The sequence below is a fragment of the Ixodes scapularis genome, unplaced genomic scaffold, assembly GCF_016920785.2.
Source record: "Ixodes scapularis isolate PalLabHiFi unplaced genomic scaffold, ASM1692078v2 PGA_scaffold0__279_contigs__length_252992795, whole genome shotgun sequence".
Taxonomy (NCBI): domain Eukaryota; kingdom Metazoa; phylum Arthropoda; class Arachnida; order Ixodida; family Ixodidae; genus Ixodes; species Ixodes scapularis.
The window spans coordinates 196,740,141-196,765,801 of NW_024609835.1; the positions used below are offsets into that span (position 1 = coordinate 196,740,141).

Sequence of the window (25,661 nt, forward strand, 5' to 3'; positions counted from 1 at the left end):
TGCGTATTAAGAAACAGCTCCAGTCGTCTGCTCGATCAGCAACACAGGCTGCAGGAAAATTACGAAAATTAAGCAAGCGCTTCTTGAGCCAAGCTTGAGCTTCTTGAGCCCCACTAAGCAGCTGATACTCTTATTTCAACTCAGGTTTTAGTGACAATCGAAGTCATTTTGACGAATGTGCGGGTTATGCATTATATTACGTACCATGTCCCACTAAAGGGATATTAGTATATTATTTGGGCTGAAATATGAGCTTACTTGACAAGCTATTAGGTGAACTGCTGAATCAAAGTATATTTGACAGACGGAGAGATACTACCTAATCTCAGCCAAATGGTTCTAGCCGGCAGCACGGAGATGATTGCGGACAAATTTGAAGATAGTCTTCATCGGAGATTTACGCATAACCCCTCTGCATTAAACTTGACTTCAAATCCTGAATGGAGAAAGAGAGTATCTTTTGTGGCCGGACAACCTGAGCAATGTAGACGGATATTGCTGCTGGCTTCAACGAGGGTATATTATAAATATTGGAGGCGCAATAGATCATAATGTTGTGACAGCTTCTAACTTTGCGAGACGCGTCCCCCATTTTTTGAAAGCAGACAATATCCCTCATTAATCGTATGCAGCGAGGAGGTTTTCGAGAATCAAGTAGATGCGAAATCAGCCCAACTTTTTCGGTGTGGTCCAGAGGCTTTTTCGGTGAAAAGCTGCCAAGATGAATAGCCAATGCACCGACCAGCGTGGGTGGCTCAATCTTGACGCTAATCAAACACAGCCAAATTCAAGAAAAGCAGCTATTGAACCTTCCCATTCACTTGACTGCAGCATTGGGGTTCCCTCCAGTGAAACACCTCGTCTGTTTTACATACCACTTATCAGTTACCGAGTAGTCGTCACTTTGAATGTCATTCGGGACAGAGAAGATATCAAAACGTTTTTCCTTGATTCCTCCCCATCCAAGAAATTGAAAGCACGCGATTGTGTGTTGTGGAGTAAAGAGGCTTTCAAACACGTGATAGAAAAAAACAATTTACTGAGGCTTCATCACACTGATGAACACTCAGGCAAACTTGACAAATATTCAGACCTTCATCAAATTACATTGTTTGCCACCGCGTCGACAACACGTGTCCGCGAAAGCCGCCAGAGACGTGGAGAGGCGCAGAGCGACCTGTTCTGGCTGGTTCCCGGTTTTCCCGCTTGGTGCTGTCCGTTTTGCTAGGGTAGCGAATATGTCAAGGATATGATTTGTCATTGTCTCAGTAAGACTAATGAATCGCTATATTTACCTAAAAATGCTGGATCTCTCGCACCTATCGGGACGAACGGCAATGTTAAACTACATGCCAACTACTCCGGCGAGTTTGCCCGTCTCTCGACATGCCCTTTTGAATTAAAGTAGATGATTTCCACGAGCCTTTCTTTGAAGTGGGCCTTCATGCAAATAGCTAACCTTGATTATGAGATAACTGGGCCATTTTTGCCGCTTGGTTATCCAGTGTGTTGTAACAGGTGTCCCTTAGGGCAATCAAAGTATTTTTGTTTTGATATAGTTTCCAGATTGAAAATGAAATGAAGACAATTAACGCATTGGTTACAAAAAGTTTTTCTTTTACATGGGCTTCTTGTCTCATGCCTCTGGTTTTCTGGCCACTTGATTAGCTTGGTTTATCTTTTTAGAGGTGATACTTAGTTTTTGTGCTTTTGTTTTGGGTGTTTTTCAGGCTGATTTTCTTTTTTTTGTTCTCAATAGTGTGTATATATTGCGCCGTTGAGTTCAATGAAAATTTGGTTTCGAGTCAGCGCTCTGTCCGTGTCCTTTACCCTGTCCGTCGTCCTTTGCGCTGTTTTAACCTTTTAAGCGCTTGCCCAGTTTGGAATTTCTGGATTATCATGTGCAGCTGGTATTGATTTACCCTGTCATTTTACTGTGCTGTTGATTCTCTTTGCAGGTGCTCTAATGAAGGACTCCCCTTCCTGGGTGCATGGTCGACTTGCATCACAAGCTGCATGAAAAGTGTGAAGAACATTTCCTAGGCCCGTGACATGCAGCCTCTTTCATCCAGCGCACTCCTCTAGCGACAAGCCCATGATGACCAGCCAAGCTGTAGCTTCACTGGAGCTGACAATAAACAATTACGGTAACAATTTTGTATGTTTTATTTGCTATCATGTGTATGAGCGACAGATGGCTGTGGCAGCCGCTTTACCAATAAGGTGTATACCTATGCCAGAAATTTACTTTCATGTACAGTGCAACATAATTGTTTACACTCATTTGTTGTTAAAATTATTCTTCTTATGAACTACATCATTTCTATTCAGGTGTAAATTGCACACAAAACCACATGTTAGGCTGTATGACAAGACCGGGAACTGTACGATTTTAGCCCGCTAGCCTGGGGTCTTGCTGGTATCTTGCGGTACTGCTGGTAGTGCACCGGGGATTTGTGCTGGGAGCAGCCCGGGAACTCGCTGGGACAAAACAAGCCCGGGAACTGTATGGCTTGAGGCCGCTAGCCTGGGGTCTTGCTGGTATCTTGCCGCGTTTCTGGTACTACGCTGGGGATTTGTGCTGGCAGCAGCCCGGGAACTCACTGGGACAAAACAAGCCCGGGGACTGTATGGCTTGAGGCCGCTAGCCTGGGGTCTTGCTGGTATCTTACCGCGTTACTGGTACTACGCTGGGGATTTGTGCTGGCAGCATCCCGGGAACTCGCTGGGACGCCCAGTGCCGGGCGTCCCAGTCACTGGCCAGTGACTGGCAATCTCACTGGCCCGTTGTCGCCCCGCGGTGCGTTTCCAGCGTCGCCCCAGTAGGATCTTACCGGCAGACCGGTACCGCCCCAGTCCCAAACCGGCGAGTTGTGCTACTTGGGTTTGTGGTAGTCGAAATCATCTTCTTCATTGATGTCAATTCTAGCTTAGTGCATAATTGTAGCGCCATGGCTTTCATCTTTTTGGTCTTGACGCTTGTTTGGCATCTAGAGCAACGGGATACCTATGGTGGTCATATGTTCCTCATGTAAAAGGTCTCCGGAGCCGAAACCAAGAAAGCAAAAGACAAAACCTCACTATTTTGGGGGACACTTCCCTGCCAGCAGATATATGCAGAATTCTAGAAAAAGGACCAAAATTCTGCACCTCACCAAAAAGTCAGGGTATACAGCTATTGTCCAACGTATATGACTTAGCGGAAAAGGCACATGAAGATGTCAGACCACGTTGTATTGAAGACTGCGTGGATGTACTATTAACATCTGGTAAAGGTTGTGGAAGGAGGTTGAACATGACTCGTGTGGTAAATTACTTCACTGAGAAAGATTTAAACCTGTTAGAGTCACACAAAGAAGGAGGATTTGTTGTCATCCCCAGGTCAATTTATCAAGAAAAGGCTATCTCGGCCATAGACAAAAACTTCAACCAAACAAGCGTCAAGACCAAAAAGATGAAAGCCAAGGCGCTACAATTATGCACTAAGCTAGAATTGACATCAATGAAGAAGATGATTTCGACTACCACAAAGGACCACTTAGACATGTTTTTCACTGCCAAAACACACAAAAAAGAGTGTCCGTTCCGAGTGGCAGTGACTGAAAAAGGATCGTGGCAAGGGGTGTTGTCTCGCTATCTAATGAAACATCTGTCTAACCTCAAACTAAATGATCCATTCCTGATCCCTAACTCTTAAGTGGTCATACATCACCTACAACTGAATGATGCAACGGTACGATACGGATTTTCACTTGATGTGGAGGAACTTTTTTACTCAATCCCACACAACAAGCTGTTTACAGCTGTAAACGAATGTATTGAGGCCAACGGGAATACGAAGTTTCAAAATGAAAGTGGAATACAGGTAGAATCTTTCCTAGAACTTTTACGGTTCTACCTAACCGCCACCGTGGTAACGTACGAAGGTACGTCTTACCTACAAAGGAAAGGCATATGTATCGGGTCCTGTGTGGCACCAGTCCTCTGCGACATCTTCCTTTCAAAATGTGATCGGGCCATCGATAATGCACTCACCAAAGGGCAAGTCTCACGCATTTTCAGATACGTGGATGATTATCTAGTGCTTCTTTCAATGAGACCCATGGAAAATGAAGCTCAAACAATCCACACCATCAAATCCACTTTCTGGAGCGAAGGGCAAGGGCTCAATTTCACCCATGAGACTCCAACGAATTTAAGCCTTCAATTTTTAGATCTTCATCTGATGTTCAAAGACAGGCACACTTGCTGGAAATACTCGCCAAGAACCAAAAAAGGCCTGCTTCAGTACGACTCAGCTCACTCCAAAATCATCAAGAGAGGAATTGGCAAAAGCACAATGAGTGCAGCCTTAAAAAAGTCGTGCACACATTCCGCGGCTGGGAGTTTTCAAGTTCAAGTGCAGCGCCTCAAGACATCTGGGTTCCCGAGTTCGATTTTCTTTGAAGTCGCCGAATCACTACTCACCAACAGTGGACAACGAGTGCGCACACGAGAGAAGAACCAACGACCAGCAGTGCTGCCATACATTCATCAGATTACACACAACTTAAAAAAGATTGCTTCGAAATATCAAGTCCAACTGGCACTCTCTGCACCAGATAAACTTAGGCGGTTGTGTCCGAGAATTAACCATCTCCAACCACGGCAAGCTGAGTGCAAAGTAAGACACCAGCAACAATACGTCGACTGCCAACGAGGAGTGGTGTACGAAATACCTTTCACCTGCGGCAAAATATATGTGGGACAAACAGGCCGATGCATCAATGAACGCTTGCGAGAACATGCCTTAGCCCTGAGATCGTCACCAGCCGGCCATCTTGCAATACACGCAAGGGACTGTATGTGCTCAGCATTGTTTAGCCAAACCAAAATCCTAAGACGTTTTAGGTCCAAAAGAACACGAGAGTTCTATGAAGATCAAACAATCGTGTCTCGCGGGGCGGTGTGCGTCAGTGCCCCATCGCTCGCCTTATCACCTAAGGAACTTTACTACCTCAATCATATGACTTGACTACAAGTATTCAGCCTGCAACCTCGGGTTCCTTTTTGGTCTCAAACTTCATCTTTTTTATCATCTACGATTACCGATCTTGCACCTCTGCAATTTTCTCCTTTGTTTCAAAATTATTGCTTCCTTCTTTCTTTCTCTCTTATTTCTTGCGTTTTTTTTTTCACTCACAAATGTCAAAGCAACTCACCTTTTTTATACATTTTATTTTAAAATTTTTATGTATAACAACTTTGAGGGTGTACGTTTCTTTCTTTTAAGCAACAGCATCAGTAACTTCTTGCTTCTTTCTTCTCCTCCTTTATAGACTGTATTAAATGTCAGTTGTCAGTTTAGCGCCCTTCCTGTCTATCTCGCCCTTTCTTCCTTGTTGTTTTGCGCTATTTTACTAATGATGAACGACTAGCTAGCCCGCCAGCTCACCTTATTGTAGCAAATATGTGTGCGTTTCGAAGCACTATATTTATACCAAGATAAAATGATGCACGTTTTCAATGAAAGAACACGGCTCTATGCTAACATTTTTTTTTTAATCCGATGTTTTTTTTATGTTGAATTTGCGGCTCTTTTTACCTTGGTTCATGTTTGAACCGCGGTGAATATTTTCCTTTAGAAACTGGACTAGAGGAACACTTAACACAGGGTGTTAGGTTTTAAATCGAAAAGTCTAAAAATAAGATCTGGGATTTAACGAGTGCAGTTGTCGCCACGCACTTACCAGCCTCGGCTGACATTAGATGAGGGACAATCGCTAATAAACTAAAACACGTTACTTACCTTGTTAACACTCGGTTTAAAGGTGCCCTGAGGAGGTTTCTAAGATCGCCTAAATATGGCGATAACTTACTCCGCGGACTCTACGCATCTTGGAAATGCGTACATCATAACAATGCGCACCCGATTACCAAATTTGAAAAGTAAGCAAAAGTCGAAACTAACTCCGGAATTGGGAGGAGCATTGTCCTGGCATCTAAGACGGCATGTAACCAATGAAAACGCAACATTTCGTTGAGATTGCAAACGCTGCTATTAGGAAATATGTATGATTTGGTATATGATAGAAGCAAGAAAAGAGCTGTCGAAAAATAGTTAATTTTGTTGTGAAGAGGGAGCGTAATACTGCCGTAATCGTATCAAAAACAACAATCAGTTTTTGTTTGCTTGATTTTTTGCCTTCCGCGGGAGTGATGTGTCCGGTCATCAGCTCTCGAGCGCGAGCGCTCTCTGGGTTGAATCATAGCCCGGGCTGTACGGACCATAGAGTTATTACAATAAACATCAGAGGCTCAGCTGGCGCTAGTGTCCTCGCGACTTCTGGTTTCAAATTGAAGCAGACATCAATCAGTCTACTTTTGCAGTCTTCATGCGCATTCCTATGAGAAAATGTACTTGATATTTTTTTTCTCTTCACCAGGGAATAATAGAAATCAGCATAGTTTCTTTACTCGTAACGGGTATATTTTTTTTAGTTGCTGAGCGATATTTAATTTAGCAGAAACTGAGGCTCAGGTCTATGTTGTACAGCATGAAATGTTAATGCAGTCTATCAATTCAAGCAAAAAGAACAATTAAAAAGTGCGAAGTGTTTATTCAAGCTGCAATAGCATTCAAGCTGTAATAGAACACTCAATAATCCAGTACATGTTCTTCGTTCCATAACTCTAAGCTTCGTTCTTGTCGTGCGTGTTCATTGTTTGATTTGGCACATATTATCATCCTTTTGGTGTTTTGTCACGCTGATTCACTCTGTTTGCTTCGTAGCATTGACTATATGCGTAAATGCGTGCCCTATAAGAGCAATCTGCAAGGCTCTATCTGACACTTATTTCTTTACATTATGTTGTAAAACGTTCCAAACTTTTTATTCAGTCACAACACTAAGCAGTATTTGCTCTTACAATCGAGCGTAAAGAGAAAACGCATTCGCGCTTTCCCATAGGAATGCATTAGCGGAAGACTAATTTAAACTGGTTGCTGTCTGCTTCAAAATGCAACCGCACACTAGCGCCACCTGAACTTCTAGAGTTTATTGTAATAACTCTATGGTATAGACAACAAGCCGTGCGCATTCGAGATTTCACCAGGAGAATGAAGCTCTCGGCTGCTTCCGTTTGGCGATGCATATTTATGTCCTACGTCCGGTCCGGAGAACTGCTTCCGATCGCCCTGCTCCCAGCGGGCGTGGACAGACGTTTCTTTGTTTTAAACAATTATTCCTTATATAGCGTTAAATAAAGGTGTAGTTGTTTTCGAGGTATGAATAGCTTTGACGGTTGTTGTCGTAACTTTCTGTTTCACTCTATCGAATTGTCTGGGCGAGCTTTCTCTCTCTCCGAACTCGCGCCTCGACATGCGCTGGCTGCCGGCGCCGGGAAGTCGGTGGACCGTTAGGACGTGCGAGAGACGCGAGCCGGCGAGCTGTTTTGCTTCTGGGAGTCCGGAGTACGTCGCGGCGCGAGATTCGCGCCACGTTCCTGCGCGCGGCTTTCTTTTCTTTTTTCTGCAAACTATGTTTTTTTGTAATATGGTCAAGCATGGATTTTCGTCACCATCACATCATCTGCTGTGCCAAGTGGGGAAACAATTACTGCGGAAAGCCGAGACAACAATGGTTTTGAGTTCCAATGGACGTGAAGTACGCACGTTTCGCCTTCTGCTCTTGCTTTACATTCTGGTTAAATATTTGCAACAGAACCTAACTGTGGTAGCGAGTATTAATTGTTTGATTTTGGCAATATCTTCGATGGTTTCACATCACAAAACCAAATCCTGTCATTGTTTAGGATTTCCCTTGTTCACTCGCGGCAAGAAATATTTCATCGTCAAATAACTGGCGACTTCTATATAATATCAAGATGGAGAAGATGCTCAATTCAAACGCTGCTAAACTTTTTGCGGTGAGCTGTTTTTTGGAGATTGTTGTCAGCGATTCACGTGTCTTTAGGAGGAGTAGAAATCAGCCTGAATATTTTTCGATTAATTGAGGATGAGCGATCCGTACTGGTTGCCCGTTTCATTTAGCAGTGACGCACTCCTAAATTTAAGTGATCATATTCAAAACTAATACAGCTTCCTGATCAAGACTCCATACGAAAAAGCTGAGCTTCGGTTTTTTTTGACCTAATTGCTTAGTATCCCGTAGTTGCAAGACACCGTCGTCGGTCTTTACTTACGCTTACTTATATAACCAAATTCGAAATGATTGTCAATTTAGCGTGAAGGCACTTAACTCAAGAAAAAGACAAACAGAGAGAAGAAACAAGTATTTAGTGTCGTAGTGTTCAACTTGAAGTACCATATTTTAAAAGGAGGTACAGAATATGCTCGCTGATTTCATATGACCATGTCAGGCACGTAAGGGCCAATCAAGCAAGTAATTCAACTTTTTTTCTAGGCTCCATGCCTGTGGCCGGACGGCGCAAGTCCTGTGAGTATACGGTAAGTAGCTCGAAATGCATCACGAACACACAGACATTTTATGTGAGTTCAGCGAAGGGTTTCTGCAAGGACGCAAATCATCACCTTTGTCGCACGTAACTTTAACGTTTTATCCTGTTTTGCAGTTCATTTCTTTAATTCTTCTCTGCAAAATAGTGAGAAATATATTCTGTACTTCCCACTGCCCATTGAATAAAAATGAACGCAAATGAACAAGCATTGCATATTTTTTTGTGTATGTGTCACTTTTGTTGCTTTGCTAGGTTTCTCCCGCTTTTCTGCTGGTCTCGCGTTTCGATGCTGGCTTGTGTGCGCTTCAACGCACATTAACCAGCATTGAAACGCGAAAACCATCCGCAAAGCAGCAGAAACATAACAAAGCAACACGCAAGTAAAAAAAAAAAAGGCTACAATATTATTTTTTAGGTCAGGTGACGCAAGCTACCACCCATCCATCCAAGCACAATGGCGCTGTCGTGCGGTTTCGGTTTTGGTGTCGCTGTACCTGCCGTGTTGATTTTCGTACAGCCTCCGGATAGGAGGGGGTTCAAATGGCGCTGCGGACTCCCAGGGTTTGCCGGTTCGCGTTCCATGGGCGGTATAGGAAGTTGCACTCCTCTGATATCACTTTGCGGTTCCACCGGTCGGAGACGAGAGGACCCTTCACTCTGTGGTGGCTGACAGTTGTCCTGGTTTCGCAACATGCTCCTCTCATCGCCGGAGATTAAATTGGTGTGTTGAGATCTTTGATTGCTTTTTAAATAATAGAGAAATCGGCCGCGGATCTTCATGATTTAGAGATTTCTATGATGTTTAGTGCCAGCAGCTTAGTGCAAAATTTAAGCAATCTCAGAAACCTCCCCTGGGCACCTATGAGGGGTCGTGTTGCAATTGCAGTATTCGAGGCAATTACTATCAGAGCTCAGGCCGATAAAAATAATTCGCAGGCAATGTATGGCTTTATACATATGAATTTACAAATCTTCACGTTTTTCACACGATTTAAAAATGCGCGCGAAAACCGCGCCCCAGCTATGCCCACAATGACGCTCAGAAAAGTGACGTAGTCGTTTCAATCACGTGGTCACTATCCCGCAGCGTGTCCTTGTAAGCTGACAGGTTGGGGCAATGGGCGTGCTCCTTGGGTCAATCGTATGTCGCTATTTCGCCACGTGATCACGCTTCGCACTCCTAATCAAACCCTAAGAGAGCGGGGTCAGGGGATGAAAGGGAGACGGTTGATTGGACCAGAGAGCACGTACCTTCCACCGCACTGTCGGCTTAGAGCTTGACGGAGCACAGTGGGAACGCAAGCGACACGAGTGACTCAAACGACAACGGCGTCATTGGGGGCAGAGATTGCAGCGCTTTTTTGCGTGCAATGTTTAAATCGTGCTAAGAAGCATGCATATTTATCAATTAATAACTCAAAAACCATTACAATTTTCTTTATTACCTCGACCGGTCTGGTCTCGAATTGTAATTGTCATAAATACTGCAATTGGAAAAGGACCCCTAAGACCAATCATTCAAAAATGTAACTAACAGATTTTAGCTAATTATTGAACTTACATTGACGATTATCCCCCATCTAAAGTCCGCCAAGCTCGATAAAAAAATGGTGAGGATGGCGATCGCCTGATTTTCACCCCTTTTTTTCATCTATTCGAATTAAAATAAAATACCCTGTATGGAGAGGATGAACCCTTATATGAGGAATATATTAAAAAAATTACAACGCTATATCTTAGTAACACTACGAGATAATAGATCACAAAGATAGAAAAAAAATATCTCAGTAGCCAAATGCGTGCGTTTCGAAACGCTGTTTTAGACAGAGGGAAAATAGTGCGACATTTTTCTGGTGGAACAACATCGTGAAACGCTGTAAAATGGTCCACCTATATTTAATACATATATATATATATATATATATATATATATATATATATATATATATATACATATATATATATATATAAGATGTATTTTATAATTTCACATTAAAGTTCACGAACATTTTTATCGTGGGACATGCTTGCAGCACTGTAAATATAAAAAACAAACAAACTAGAGTAACAAATTATATCTAGACGATAAACCTTGATGTGAAAAATATATTTAAGAAACCTCCAAAGCTATAACATAAAAACTCTACGAGATAATAATTCACAAATATTAAGTAAAAATGTCGAAGTCGCAGGTTTTTGCATATTTGACGCCCAATATATACTTTCTAGAATGATAAAAATTTATGTGAATAAGAGGCTCCACCCCTATCTTTACAAAAAAATGTAATGTTCTACCATTTGAGCTTTGTCTATATCACGGGCCGTCAAAATCGTGAAAAATGATAGAACGCTAAAAAGGAGTGCCGCTCTGATAATCTTTTTTTTTTTTTAAATTAAGAAATAAAAAATAAATAAATAAATAATAAATAAATAAATAAATAAATAAATAAATGTATATATTATTTTTAAGGCGAACTTTGATTATGTTTTCTCTACACATTGGGAAGTAGCATATAGATATACAAAGAAAAACAAATGTCGACTCGACACGCGTGCATGATCTTATTTGAAGAGACCTTACACCCGATTCACACGACCGTAAAGGCATCTTTAGTTAAGGGAGCTTTATTCTCTGCAGCCAATCAATTAACGGTCTTCCGCGCGTGGCGTGTGCTCGCGACCCAAGAGGACGGCTTGATTCGCCGATAGCAAAGAGACCTATGTTAAAGGTACCTTTATGTTGACCGTGTGAATGGGGTATCACGGTCTTTGTGTAGTTTTGGTTCGGCTAAACTAAAAAGATAAAGAACGCCTCCAAAATGCTAAAAAAAGAAAACGTGTTTTAAGCGTCAATACTTTGCCAGCCACGAAAAGCAAACTTTGAATACATGTTAGTGACAAATAACTGTGACTCTTCGTTCACTATAAATCCAACGGGGCTACGTAACTTGCCAATGTTTATGAGAAAAGAGAACCGCGTTTTTTGGTTTGCTTAAAAGAAACTACACATTGCAGAAATCTCAAGCTTCGTGACAATGGAACGCTAGCGGTTAGGATAGATCGGCGAAATCATGAGAACACGACAATATTAAAATTAAAAAAATAATAAATTAAAATTTAATAGAGAAAAACAAAATTTCTAATTTAAGGAACGTTAACAAGCTTAATATCGCCAAAACAACAAATGGAATTATGAGTTAGAAGCAACTAATGCAAAGGTGCAAGCGAGCTGGACAAGGATGGCAATACAAATCCCTGGAGAAGGGAAACAAAGGGGACATAGAACAAGCACACATCTCCAAACACAGCTATAGGTGATTGGTGAGCGCACCAGACACCTATAGTTGTGTTTGGAGATTTGTGTTTGTCCTTTTTTCCAGTGTTCCTTTTCCCCAGGGAATATTATTGACAATATGAGCGACCTTAAAAATTATTTCAGTGAACAAAGATTGTCAGGAAGAAAGGGAATATTATCTTTTTTTATTAGAATGTTTTTTTACTGATGTAAATGCCACATGCGTGCACATTCTCGTTTCTTGTCTTGACAATACAAATTTCACCAGAATATAAAAAAATTCATTGATGCAAAAAGTAAATATTCATCACGAAATTTCGACACTTCTCAATTGTAGCCATTGCTGGTCTAAATAAGCATGTCATGAAAATAATTACGCTACATGTAAGCTAACACAAACTACTTCCAGCAAAAGAAGATTACTGCCCCCTGATTGTATTTGATGATTTGCCTCGTATAAAATACTGCTCTAATACCTGAGCCGCACGGTAAAATGTACGGTGATTTCCATGGAACTTCATTTTATCGGCCAATCGGCGCATGCCACTCCAGGCGCAGCGCGGTGTACGCGCAACGAATCACGAATCAGCTTCGCAAGCTGATTCGGCAATCACTTAATAGGGATGTTTTCGCAAACCGTTACCGCGTTCCGCGTACCGCGTTCCGCGTACCGCGTTCCGCGTACCGCGCTAGGGAGCCTTTGGAGCATGCTTTTAAGCGCGCGTCCCGCGGTCACGGTATTCCTTCGGGCGCGCGATTCAAAGCATGCTTCAAAGGCTCCAGTAGTGCGCTTCGCGGAACACAGGAAGAGTTCGCTAAAAGTCCCTATTATCGTTCTATGTAAAACGGATTGAATTTTAGAGTGCGGTACCGGCTGCCCTCGATCGTGCAGCACGCTCTCCTAATTAGCCCGTTTTGTGGGCACGCTCCGCCATTTTTTGTTAGCGCGTTCCGTCATGCACCATCTTGGCCGGAGCGTGTATAGTAAATATAATCCATCCGGCTCTCTAGCCTTAGCGTAGACCGCGTCCCAGGAAATAGTGCATTCAGAAATAAAACAATCCGAGAGGCATGCCCCCACCTCCCGTTCTGCAGTGCTGACATCGACGATTAGATAATTGAAACTGAAAAAAAAGACTGGTTATTGGGGCGTATTTTGAGTGACGCTGACGCTGACCCACACAAGGTGGCTACCAGGTTAAAGGAAAACTGACGGAAAAACGAAAGTCGGAATTGACGTTTTTTTGGCCCGCTTCGACGTACAGTCTCTTACAAAAAAAAAAAAAAAAAAAAAAAACTCACGTTCGGTTTTATTACGTTAGATTGTGCCTTGGAGGCCCGCAATGCCGCGCCACCGTACTTTTTTATTAACAGCAAAAGAGGCAACGTAACTCCATGAAAAGCCATGGGGTTGCAAAAGTCCCTGAATAATCCTACACTGAAACTCCCGAGTCTCTTGTCAGAACCGCCGCACGTCGAGGGCTTTACAGTGGACACCGTCTATACTCCGAGTCAATAGTTGTGTGCAGTGCATGCGAAGGCAACGCCAGGGAAGAGAGCGATCACAAAAAAGGCGGTACGGGAGAGGAGGGTGATGGAGGGTGAAGGGAGAAGGGGAGAGCACTAGGAACGATAGAGAAAATAGAAAGTTTCTCTGCTCCTCCTCAGCCATTCTAGTCGTTGAATTTACTCCCCTCGCCTGGCGTTCCATTCGCCTGTACCGCACGCAGCTAGTGACACGGAGTTCATCGAATCGAATGGGCGTGGAGTACGCTGGCAGGGCTCGCCCACCGTCGAGATTAAAGAAGGGGTGCAGCAATTTTAGGATTAAAATAATTTGCATCTCGTCAGTTTTTACGTAGTTTATCGTCTCCCGGAGGATAGAAACGACATCTCCATTAAAAAAAAAAAAAATCGCGATTCCGCTGCATAATTGCAAAGCAAAAGTGAGTGGCAGCCCAAGGAACTACGTCGAGAAGATTAGATGAATTCGCTGAGCTCTAACCTGCAGCATAACGCCCTCTAATGTCAGCAGAGGGAGGGAGAGGAAGCGTCCTCCGAGAGAACACACGGGAACCTCCACGGCACCCCTAACTACGTCACTGGGAGGGCGATCAGGTGTGACCCTAAAGAATGGGAGTAAAATGAGTGGTGCGAAAAATGCCAATATTTATCTTTTTTTCTTCTTTTTTTCACACAACAACTGAGACACGCAGGCGAAATCGTTTTTTTTTTTTTTTTTTTGTTCTTTACTTGAGAAGTGTCAGAGGGCAACTTCCACAAATTTTTGACAACAGTCCGGAAATCTTTGCACCACCCCCCTTAAAGACTTTCATTCGCTTTCCGAGGAGTAGAATTATAGATTAGTAAGATAGTAAATCCTAACAAAAACTCAGGTGCCCATTATTCTCCATCCGGCCAGAAATTGCCAGCCCCTAAGCCCTTTCTAAAATTTTTTGCATGTGTGTTTATTATGTCTTTATGGGCTCCCCTTGTTTCTCAGATATCCAAAAGGAATGGGGGAAAGTGCGCTTCGGTATGTATTGCCCGGTCACCTACCTGTCCCACGAATAAATTTCTTGTAGCCAGTGTAACTGGCATCAGTTTCATATATTTAAGGCACTTGAATCTAGGCTTCGAACATTTAAAGCATTGACGCTATCGCTACCATTTAAAAGTGTGACAGATCGTCACACGCTTCATCCTTACCATACAGGTAAACGTATGTGCCGTTCCTCAGCGGAGCCAGGCTTTCCTGGTTCAGGGTGGTGATGTTGCTTTCGCCAACATTAAAAAACTCGAGGACTGGGAAGCCCTGGCCGATATCTCGTGGAAGAAACGTCAAAGCGTTCCACCTGGGCAGAAAAAAAAAAAAGAAAGACGACCACTTTTGTCACATAGTTTCGACATTCAAATATTTTGGTATGCCGCCACGATCGAAACTTCATTCCCATTACCTCTCTCTCTCATTGCCCTTCCCTCTGCCCGTGCGAGTCTTTTCTCTTTCATGTCTGGATAGCATTAAGGCGAGTGATTTTATTGTTTTCACGTCTATTCACTGCCGTAACCAGATTAATTTACTATAAAGGGTTTCTTTTTATGTGAAGCAATCCGACAAATGTTTTTCTAATCAAGCTTCTTTAGGGGCCTTTGTGCAACCAAGCAAACTCTACCCCCGGTCGCAGTAGTTCCCTGTCAGTTCGCACCCCGGACCGTTTCAATCTGGATGAGCATCGTACCGGTGTGCGTTTGTATAGTCACTAGTGCTTGATGCACGTTAAAGACCCTAGATTAGCGGTCGTACGGCACTCGCTAATTGTTCACCTAAAGCGGAGACATGAAACGCACCTTGAGTGGAACTAACACTCCGATCTTGGATTCACCCCAGAATAACCTCAAATATACAGACAGGAAATGTTCCAAAAAGCATCTTTGGCGTGTCGGGAAGCAGAAAGCAGCACAGCAATCAAAGAACAACCAGGATATTACCCGCCAAGTGCGAACTTCATTGATTGAGATCGGAAGAGAATCTAAAGCAAATGGGCGCGTCTGGAGGGTAAAAAACTGCACGAAGTGCGCAAAAAGGGCTCTTGGTCTAAACGTTCATTGAGACAAAGTGTCGATAGGGTCAAATATCCAACAGGTCACGGGAGACGCCTGTCAAAATGTCCACTCAGGTCGAAATATCCACCGAGTCAAAACCTCCATCGGGTCGAAGTGTCCACGGAGTCCAAATGTCCCTCGGGTCCTCTTTTTTTTATTTGCAAGTTCTCGAAACTCGTTTAATTATGTTCCTAAACGGGATAGAACTCGGAACCCAGAAAACAAAAGTGACTGAGAACTCCGATACCGCAAAGTGTGCGAAAAATAAAGTGGTCTTTCAAATTTTATTTTTTCACATACACGATTCGTGACACCCTTTTCTCGATATTTGACCGGTTGACCCAATGACAAAGTGTACAATAACGGATTCCATTGTGAGACCAATAGTCCTACTATAATTTGCGTTTTTACGAATTGTCTTTCAGCCTGCCCCGCTCCGCCAAGTACTCAGGAGGTTCAAGTTAAGGTTTATTGTACTCTTTTGTGTCCGGGGACTTTGTGGTGTCGTGAAGTGTAACGTTGCTTCAGGCACAATGTTCTATTTGTTATAAAGCTCTGTTTTAAAAATTTCTGCTACAAACGTTATCACGCACTCTTAAAAAATTCAGTTCCAAAAATAACTTTTTGGAGTCCATCGGCTTGTCCATATTTTCCAACCTAAAAGGTTCTTTTAAGCACCTTATAAAATGTTATTTCTAAAGAACCTTTAAGGAACTTTTTTTAAGCTTTCTTTTAAATGAAACAGTTCTTGGTGAGGAACTTTTAAAAACTTATTTTCAGCCCTTCTCTCGCTCAAGCAGTTCTTGGTGAAGAACCGTTTAACAGTTCTTTTAAGTTCTCTTTTCAATGAAGCAGTTCTTCGTGAGGAACGTTTAAAAAGCTCTTTTCAGCCCTTCTGTCGCTTAAACAGTTCTTTTTCGTTCTCTCTCGGATGGAACGGTTTTTCATCAAGTACCTTTGGAAGGTTCTTATACGGTCTGTTTTAATTAACCAGCTAATAATATGAAGAACTTTTATTGAGTTCTTTTAGGGTCTAAGGAAATAAGTTCTGAATAACCTTTCAAGGAAACTTTTATGTTGGGGTGTGCGAATACCCCCTCGGTTCAAATAGCGCAGCGATATTTCTAGATTCAATACTGCAATGAAGGCCATCTAGAAATATCACTGCGCTATTTGAACCGAGGGGTATTCGCACTCCCCAACATAAGAGTTCCCTTGAAATGTTATTTAGAACTGTTATTTCCTTAGACCCTAGAAGAGCTGAATAAAGGTTTTTCATGATTAACTGGTCCATTGAAAGAGCCTATAAATACCTTCCAAAGGCATTTGATAAAAAAACAGTTCCATCCGAGAGAGAACTAAAAAGAACTACGAAGGCCTTTCATCTTAACCACTATTTGCTCACCCCTAACTTTTAAGTTATTTTTTTCACCGAAAGAACTTTCTCTTATGAACCTTTTCAATTAAAGGTTTTTTTAAAGACCACTCTCGAGTTAACCTGAATAGCTTATTCTCAAAACGCGACTTGGGCAGGAACTTCAGGTGTTCAGTACCTCTTTTAAAAACCGCTCGTTATCGACTGCCTCGAACGCTTCAAATAGGCAATATACGTCACATAGACGTTTTATAAACCTCAACAGATGTGCAATACAGCCTTTGAACAATAAGGCACCTTTTCTGGGGCACTACCTCTACTACAGAACCGTTGGCTTGGATGGGTATTCAAGTACACATTCATCGTTGTTGTTCTGGTCAAGACTAAGAATAAGGTATAGGGAATAGTGGTAGGCTAACAAAAGAGATGCCCTGCAATGTCCAAACTGTCAATAGTGAAATGCACAGAAGATACAGCGGTTCACAAAAAAAACATACTGACGTTTATTTAGCACGACATAACTGAAACTTACCACATGAGTAGAATGATTATCTTCCTAAAATATAGATCAAATAAAGCACGGCCTAGTGGAGCGTAATGCTTCAGAGATTCATTACACATAATGAAAAACTTCTAACTGAACTTTTCCTGGAACTCCGAGGTCTTTTAAAGAGTCTGTGTTGTGGTTCGGAGTGACGGGGATTAAAGTTTGTTATGGTTATTGATTAAATTACACACTGGGAGTTAAATCCACGGGAAAACGAGGAAGCCATTTTACCAGGAAAGACGAAAATCACTCTATTAAAAAGAACAAAAGACCTATAATACAGACATACAAGAAATAATCTAGAGGAGATCCGTTGTACCGCGCAAATTACTAAATTGTCCCTTCATACAAAATTATCGCTTGCGGTGTCACTATCGTTCCAATACCCTGTTAGGAAAAACACCCGAAGCGCAGTTCATAAACCACTTCACCGGTTCGTGGCGATGCGGCCGGCGGTGTGGAAGTCCTGGGTCAGTGGAGTGTCGTGGGCGTAGTCACGTCTGAAAAGATGCTTCGGCTTCCGCGTTCCAGGACCAGCGTCTTCTTGAAGGGCCCACGTGGTGACCATGGAGAGGTTACGACCGCCACAGCGGTCGGAGATTACTGTCGGGAGAGGGCAGGAGGACTTGGTGGAGGTCTGGGACGAACCTCGTTTCTGGACGCTCGACGGATTCACCTCCGCGCCCGAATCCTTTTAGTCACGGAGGTCTTGCTTTAACCGCCGTGACCACCGGTTCTGCGAACGCCGCTCTGCCAACCAACACTGGCCGTCGTCTTCCCACGCTCCTCTCCTTCTTCTATATCCCACTGCCCGGGCCACGGGGCTCGCGTTGCACGGATTTCGGGGCGTAAATTAAAAAAAATATTACAGGGTGTTCTTCGCGCACTTCTGAAAAAAAAAAACAATGTTAGGTGAGCGAAGATTACACATATTAATAAACGTACGCAGAAAACACTTGAAGGACAAATATTTCAGACCGCATGAATTCATCACCGAACCTAAACCACACTTTATCTAGACTAGACTAGGCGACTCATGTAACCCGCAGCTACGTTCTCGGAGTCTTTGATATGTTCAACACGAAAACACTATTTTGTTTTTTCAAGACAAGGCTCCACACCCTTCCCAGCGTACTTCCTCATTCCAAGATACCAGACATCGCGCTTAAGTCACTCGTCGCAGAAATTTCACTTCACGTGAAACCTCCTCCCGATTTTCCGCACATCTAAGACACGATAGGTAGCCGAACCAAGTATGCACGAGATGCGGGCACAAACACAAGCAAAAGCGGTTAATTCATTCTTACTTCCCACGTCAAAAATCGTGGCAGGGGTCATCCTGCAGCTGCAAGGTCGCTTCCTTCACAGATGACTGACCGACTCCACTCCTCGGTCTGCGGCGTAGAATTTTCCTCGCAAATTTCTTTCTTCTCCGAGGACTGATTGAAATCAGCCCTTCCGTTCGCGGACACATCGAGCTCTTCTTTTTTTTTCCCCGTCTTTTTCATAGCGCTTCCAACGCTTTCTGCCGAAGAGCGTTCGCTGCTCAACTCCCGGTCACGTCCGGTGGACACCCTCGCTGGCGACGCCGACGTCGACCTAGGTCTCGACCTGCGCCAGGAACCCGGCGCGTTCCTGGGCTTCTGTTCGAAGTCGATCCTCTCTGGATCACTCCTAGACCTTCCGCCACACCTGCGGAAGTACCTCCCGTAGATACGTCGGTGTGGCCTCCGCTGGGCTCGGGTGTCCTCGTATTCGGCCTCCTTTTCAAACTGGAAGTGGGGTCTGATGTCTTCGGCGAGTAGCGAGCTCCTGGTCATACCTCTGAAACGGCGGTAGTGGCGGCGTAAACAGGGTCTCCCAGGCTGCAGCCATCGCTGTGGGGGCGGTGGCGGCCGCGGTGAGTCCGGCACGAGCACAACGTCATGGACGTCGTCCGAGTCCTGCACACCGTGGCGCGGGTTGGGCATCGGTCGGCGTTGACTCCGTCTCTGGGAATCAGCGCCCTCTGAAGCGTGTTCTGTCCGTAACGTAAGGGAAGCACTGTACGGGCTCGCTGTCACATTGTTGGCCTCGCGTCCTTTCTCACCTACGACGACGTCAAACTGGACGGTCTCAACCTCATAAACGCTTCGCGTGAGCTTGTGCGGGATTTTTTGCGTGATGGTGGTCTGGTGGACGAAGATATCTTCCTGCGTGTCTTTGCTGTTGATAACAACGCAGCCGACCACCTTTACGTTGAACCACTGGACGGTGCCCAGCACCCGCTCGGAGAGCACGGGTTTCTTCGCGATCACCTGCATGGCGCCAATGTCGACGGTGGGCGTTTTTCGGCGTTGCCCAGTAACACTTGGTTCGGCCAGGATCGAATTGGGTGCAAGATTCTCTGGCTCCTCGTCATTCATGGGAGTTTCTCCCCGAGTTCTAGAGGCCCCCGCCGGCTTTTTCCATTAATTATCGGGAGAGAAGACATCGCGCGAGCTGGGAATATTGCCGACTATTACATCATAAAGGGGAGCATCCACTTTCGCCTTAGGAACTTCCATGCTACGGCCATCTATTAACACAACGTGTCTGTGGTCCCCGTGGGCGCTGCCTCCAGGACGAGCGATCGAGGCACCACCATTGTGTTTCTACCGGTGTCCCTTAAGACGGAGAAAGCCAGGCCGTCAAGTGCACCTTTCAATACAGGCATGTCATACGCTGTCTTCGCTCCCGTTGCTCAACATGGATACCGTTTCTATCGCCCTTTTCGATTTCAGGATTAGGTTCCGAGGCATGATGCGAATGTTTTTGTTTTTTTTCTGCTTCCTAAAGACACACAACAGGAAGCTTCCTTCGAGTCGCTGCCCTTTGTGCAGGTCTTAACATCGTGACCTGTTCGATGGCAGTACATGCAGTAGATTTACATCGGTTTCGAACAGCAGTCAGATGCCCTGTGTCCCGGTTTGTCGCATACAAAGCATTTGACCTAAGGTTTGTTGCTAGTGTTTTCTTCCTCTCCTCTTGTGTCCCCCAACTCAGTCTTTTCCCCAAATGCGAGCAGGTTGCGTTGTCGCTGGGCCTCCAGGAAACTGTCCGCCACATCAGCCGTCTCTCTGAGCGTCTTACACTTCCTCTCTCGGAGGAGCAGCTCTAGTCGGCTGTGGCAGTTTTTAAGAAACTGCTTGGTAATGACTAAGTCTCTTAAACCTTCAACGGTAGACGCGGTGCCGGACAGTTGCACCCAGCGATCAAAGAAACTGGAAATTTTCGCCGCATACTGTTTTCCGGTTTCACCGTCCAGGGTTTGCTCTCCCGGAACTTCTCTTTGTACCCCTCCGCGGTGAAACGAAAACGCTGCAACAAAGCTAATCTCGTTTTCTCGTAATCCATCGAATCCTCCCGACCGAGTCGACCGAAGGCCTTCAAAGCCTCCCCGCTAAGACACATACACAGAGCTGTGGCCCACGTTTCTCTCGGCCAATTGTATCCCGCCGCGATGTGCTCAAAGCGTTTCAAATACGCACCTACATCATCCCGTCGTTCGTCGAAGGGTGGGATCATCTTGTGCGGATTAATGAAGAATGAAGAGCCTCCATCCGCAGCTCGGTCGCCTGCTGCCGTTACTCTGGTTTGACTCTCGGCCTCTGCCATCCGGAGTTTCAGTAACAGAGTTTCGCGTTCGCACTCGGCTAGCGCGCGTTCAGCAGCTAACCTCTCTTTTGTCGCCTCTCGTGCGCACTCGGCTAGCGCGCGCTCAGCATTTAACTTCTCCATTGTCGCCTCTCGTGCGCACTCGGCTAGCGCGCGCTCAGCAACTAACTTCTCCTTTGCCACCTCTCTCCCGGCTGCGCGATTCTCGCCTAAGAGCCTTTCTTTCTCTTTTTTCTGCGCCTCTTCTGACTCTACCCAGGCCTTGAACTTAACGCCGCGTAACCCCAAGCGCTCCCCATGGCCGATTAATTCTCTGGTACTCATTGTCTCTTTCTTATTTTCCTTTTTTCTTCAACAATACGGTGTAAATAGATTCGTCCTGTCGCAGACGCCAATTTATTCTGGTTCTTACTGACGGGGACTAAACTTTGTTATGGTTAATAATTAAATTACACACTGGGAATTAATCCCACGAAAAGAAGACGAAGCCATTTTACCAGGAAGGACAAAAATCACTCTATTAAAAGAACAAAAGAACTATAATAAAGATTTACAAGAAATGATCTAGAGGAGATACATTGTAGCGCACTAATTACTAAATTGTCCCTTAATGTTATCGCTTGCGGTGTCACTATCGTTCCAATACACCGTTAGAAAAAACACCCGAAGCGCAGTTCATAAAACACTTCACCGGTTCGTGGCGATGCGGCCGGCGGCGTGGAAGTCCTGGGTCAGTGGAGTGTCGTGGGCGTAGTCACGTCTGGTAAGATGCTACGGCTTCAACGTTCTAGAACCAGCGCCTTCTTGAAGGGCCGACGTGGTGACCGTGGAGAGGTTATGACCGCCGTCGCGGTCGGAGATGGCAGTCGGGCAACGGCAGGAGGACTTGGTGGAGCTCTGGGGCGAACCTCGGGTCTGGACGCCCGACGGGTTCACCTCCGCTCCCGAATCCTTCTGGTCACCGAGGTCTTGCTTTAACCGCCGTGACCACCGGTTCTGCGAACGTCGCCCTGCCAACCAACACTGGCCGTCGTCTTTCCACTCCCCTCTTCTTCTTCTATATCGCACTGCCCGGGTCACGGGGCTCGCGTTGCACGAATTTCGGCGCGTCAATTCAAAAATATTACAGGGTATTCTTCGCGCACATCACAGTCTGCAATGAGTGTGAAAAATATAACTCCGATGACTTTCAAAAAGCATGCATTGACTGCGTGCAAAATGTAACGGAAGAAATCTATTCATACTACCGAAATTCTTGAGCACTGGGGTAGGAACATTCCTAAAGATCTAGGACCTCCTTTCAAGGCAAAATTTTGCGTTTAGTATTTGGGTCATTCCATCCCAAAGGAGACGGCAATTTTCGTCATATTTTGGATATGCTTGAAGAATAATAATATGAATGAAGACACATTTGAAAGTAAGGATGGCTAAGTTTGGGGGCTGAATTATGTTTATTTTTGCTGACGACATGCTCCAAAGTGCAGGGAATTTGAGAAAATCTCCTGTATTTCAAAAAATTGCTGAAAAAAAAGCTATCTTTACCACATAATTTTACATATGCATGCAATCAACCATAAACATATTCTATCTCACCTTGAAAGGAAAAAACCTTACGCCGCCATTTTGGGTCCAGACAGGCACTCCAAACCGAAGCAAATTTTTAAGATTTCTTGATTTTTTTTAGACAACTTGAAATTAAATTTTGTCTGAGAAACTTTTTCTACGTATTTTTATAAACCTAATGCTCGACTAGGTTGCATTACAACAGTAAAAAATTATTCGGACAGTTTTTAATTAAATGGTGAATATGACACTTTCTTCAAAAACTGCCCTATAGAGGGTAAAAAAAGCCATGTGTGCAACGGTGCTCGCATTTTCTGAAATAGCCGAAAGGTTAACCAACCCCCTCTGTTCAACATATAAAAAAATTAGAAAAGTACTTTTTGATATTTTGGAGAAATTATTTTTTTAAATATGAGGCAGAACAACATCGCCTCCAGGTGTCCACCTCGTCGGCAACGCACGCCGTCGTCTGGTACGGTCGAGCAAAACATTGTACGGGGAACTTAATTTCGTTAACTATATTTGTATAGCTAACGCTAAGAATCTTGACATTATGACATGTCTTTTCATAGTGACTAGAAAGAGGATATTTTTTTTTGGTCTAAACATTATGTTTGGGTGCGCTTGCAAGTTGAATAGCGACAACTCGAATAGTGTTTGGGATACTTTTTATCAAAACCGAAACAAAGGACATTTGTTGTTCATCGACATTTCTTTTTTTCTTATGTACATGAATCTAATATATAGTCCAGAAATACTATGTACAGATGTCACTCAGATAAGATATCAATATACCAGAAAGGGCAGGCGAATACTCTTATTTAGGGGTTTTCGATAGGAGCACAATACAGAACTTTTTTCATATAGGGGAGACATATATTTTACAAGTGGTACACACGCAACATGCGTTTGTTGTGTTATAACCTTTGAATGGCCGTTGGCCTGAATATCCACTCTTAATGTTCTGCTTCTTTTAATGTTTCACTCTCTGTATTTCAGTTGCACTATGTATTTGCACCCCAATACCTTTCGTTGAAAAGGAGGAAAATCACCATTATCGCTCGGCATCGTTGACGATCTCCAGCGTTTACTATTTCATTTTTTACAAGCAAACGCAGTATGACCAAAACGTGAAGACGCGCGTCTGCTGACCAATTTTGATGAACCGTCTGCGTTCACAAACTCGGTTAGTAGACGACTGCTTTGTCTCCAGTCACCTGAGCACATGTAAAGTGCAATTAAAGCCTTCAAATTAGTGTGCTAAAAGAATAAGATTACGTGGTAGCTAAAATAACACCCACGTCCATCGTGCAGGAAGAGTTTTCCATGCGAATTTAAGACATCGCAGCAGACGGTTCACAACCGTGACGTTCCAGACGTGCTCAGTGTTCTAGCATATGACATGAACTGAAAGCTAAAGAAACACTGATATTCTAAATGTGATATAATATTTCTTGACTATATTTTATATTTATCTACATAAGAAACAAAAACTTCGGTGAGCTGCAAATGTGCTTTGCTTCGGCTTTGATAAAAAGTATCCGAAACAATATTTCGAGTTGTCGCTATTCAACTTGCAGGCCCACCCGGACATATAGTTTAGAGAAAAAAAAATATGCACTCTCTAGTCACTACAAATAGACATGTCATGATGTCAAGATTCTTAGCGTCAGCTATACAAATATAGTTAACAAAATTAAGTTCCCCGTCCAGGTGTCCACCACGAGGTGGACACCTGGAGGCGATGTTGTTCTGCCTCATATTTAAAAAAATAATTTCTCCAAAATATCAAAAAGTACTTTTCTAATTTGTTTATATGTTGAACACACGGGGTTGGTTAACCTTTCGGCTATTTCAGAAAATGCAAGCACCGTTGCCCACATGACTTTTTTTTATCCTCTATAGGGCAGTTTCGGAAGAAAGTTTCATATTCACCATTTAATTAAAAACTGTCTGAATAATGTTTTACTGTTGTAAGGCAACCTAGTCGAGTATAAGGTTTATAAAAATAAGTAGAAAAACTTTCTTAGTCAAATTTTAATTTCAAGTTGTCTGAAAATTCAAGAAATCTTAAAAATGTGCTTCGGTTTGGAGTGCCTCTCTGGACCCGAAATGGCGGCGTAAGGTGTTTTCCTTTCAAGGTAAGATAGAATATATTTATGCTTATTGCATGGAAACGTAAAATTATGTAGTAATAATAGCTTTTTTTCAGCATTTTTTTTAAATACAGGAGGTTTTCTCAAATTCCCTGCACTTTGGAGCATGACGTCGCAAAAATAAACATAATTCAGCCCCCAAACTTAGCCATCCTTACTCTCAAATGTGTCTTTATTCATATTAATTTTTTCAAGCATATACAAAATATGACGAAAATTGCCGTCTCCTTTGGCATGGAATGACCCATTTGACAACTATAATTTGTTGCCAATTAGCCACTCTTTAGTACCCCTCATATATCTATAAGCAAATGAACAGGAAAACATAACTCTTCAGGATGGCCACCTTCAGACCCTGGAGGGGAAAAAAGGTGCTTACCTAGAGCTCCTATCTAAAGTACAATTGGGGGGGGGGGGGGGGGCAGTTTCTGCTTTATAATCCTGCATCGGTATATAGTTATTTGAGAAATGCTCAAAGCTTAAACATGTGTTTGAGAACAGTTCCCTCTTCCAGGTAAGTTTTATTTCTTCTAATTGTATTAAAACCACGTCATAACAAACTTACCATGCTTCTTCTGTATTTTTAATACAGTCACTACGTTGGTGTTCTCCCTTTTGCTTTCGCCTACCACCTTTGCCATAGTTTTCCTTGTTTTGGTAAACTTCTGGCAGATGTGTAAGAAGCAACATTTTCTTTTTCATTTTGTTAATAAGGCTGTGTCGCACGGAATCCTCCAGTGAAAGGGATAAGTACTAACCCTGTTACTATGCAGATAATAACCTTCGATACAAGCATTTCAATTCTCAGAATGAAAACAAGTTCTTGTAAATCTTACGTAGCGTCTAACGGAGTCGGATAGAAAGGGGTATGCCGCTTGGAAGGCAGGCATGGCATCATCTAGCTAAGACCGACTTGGCGTTCTGGAAGAAAAAAAAACAATAAATGTTAGCCTCTATTTTAAGATATAGAAGTGAGAACCTTAAATGCTGCTGCGTACGGAGTTTTGCTCAGAATGTCGTCTGCCA

General features: G+C 43.5%; 1 pseudogene; it reads right to left on the bottom strand.

Moving 5' to 3' along the window:
• Window positions 1-25,661, bottom strand: part of LOC121047214 — a 56,866-nt pseudogene that overhangs the window by 15,666 nt on the left and 15,539 nt on the right.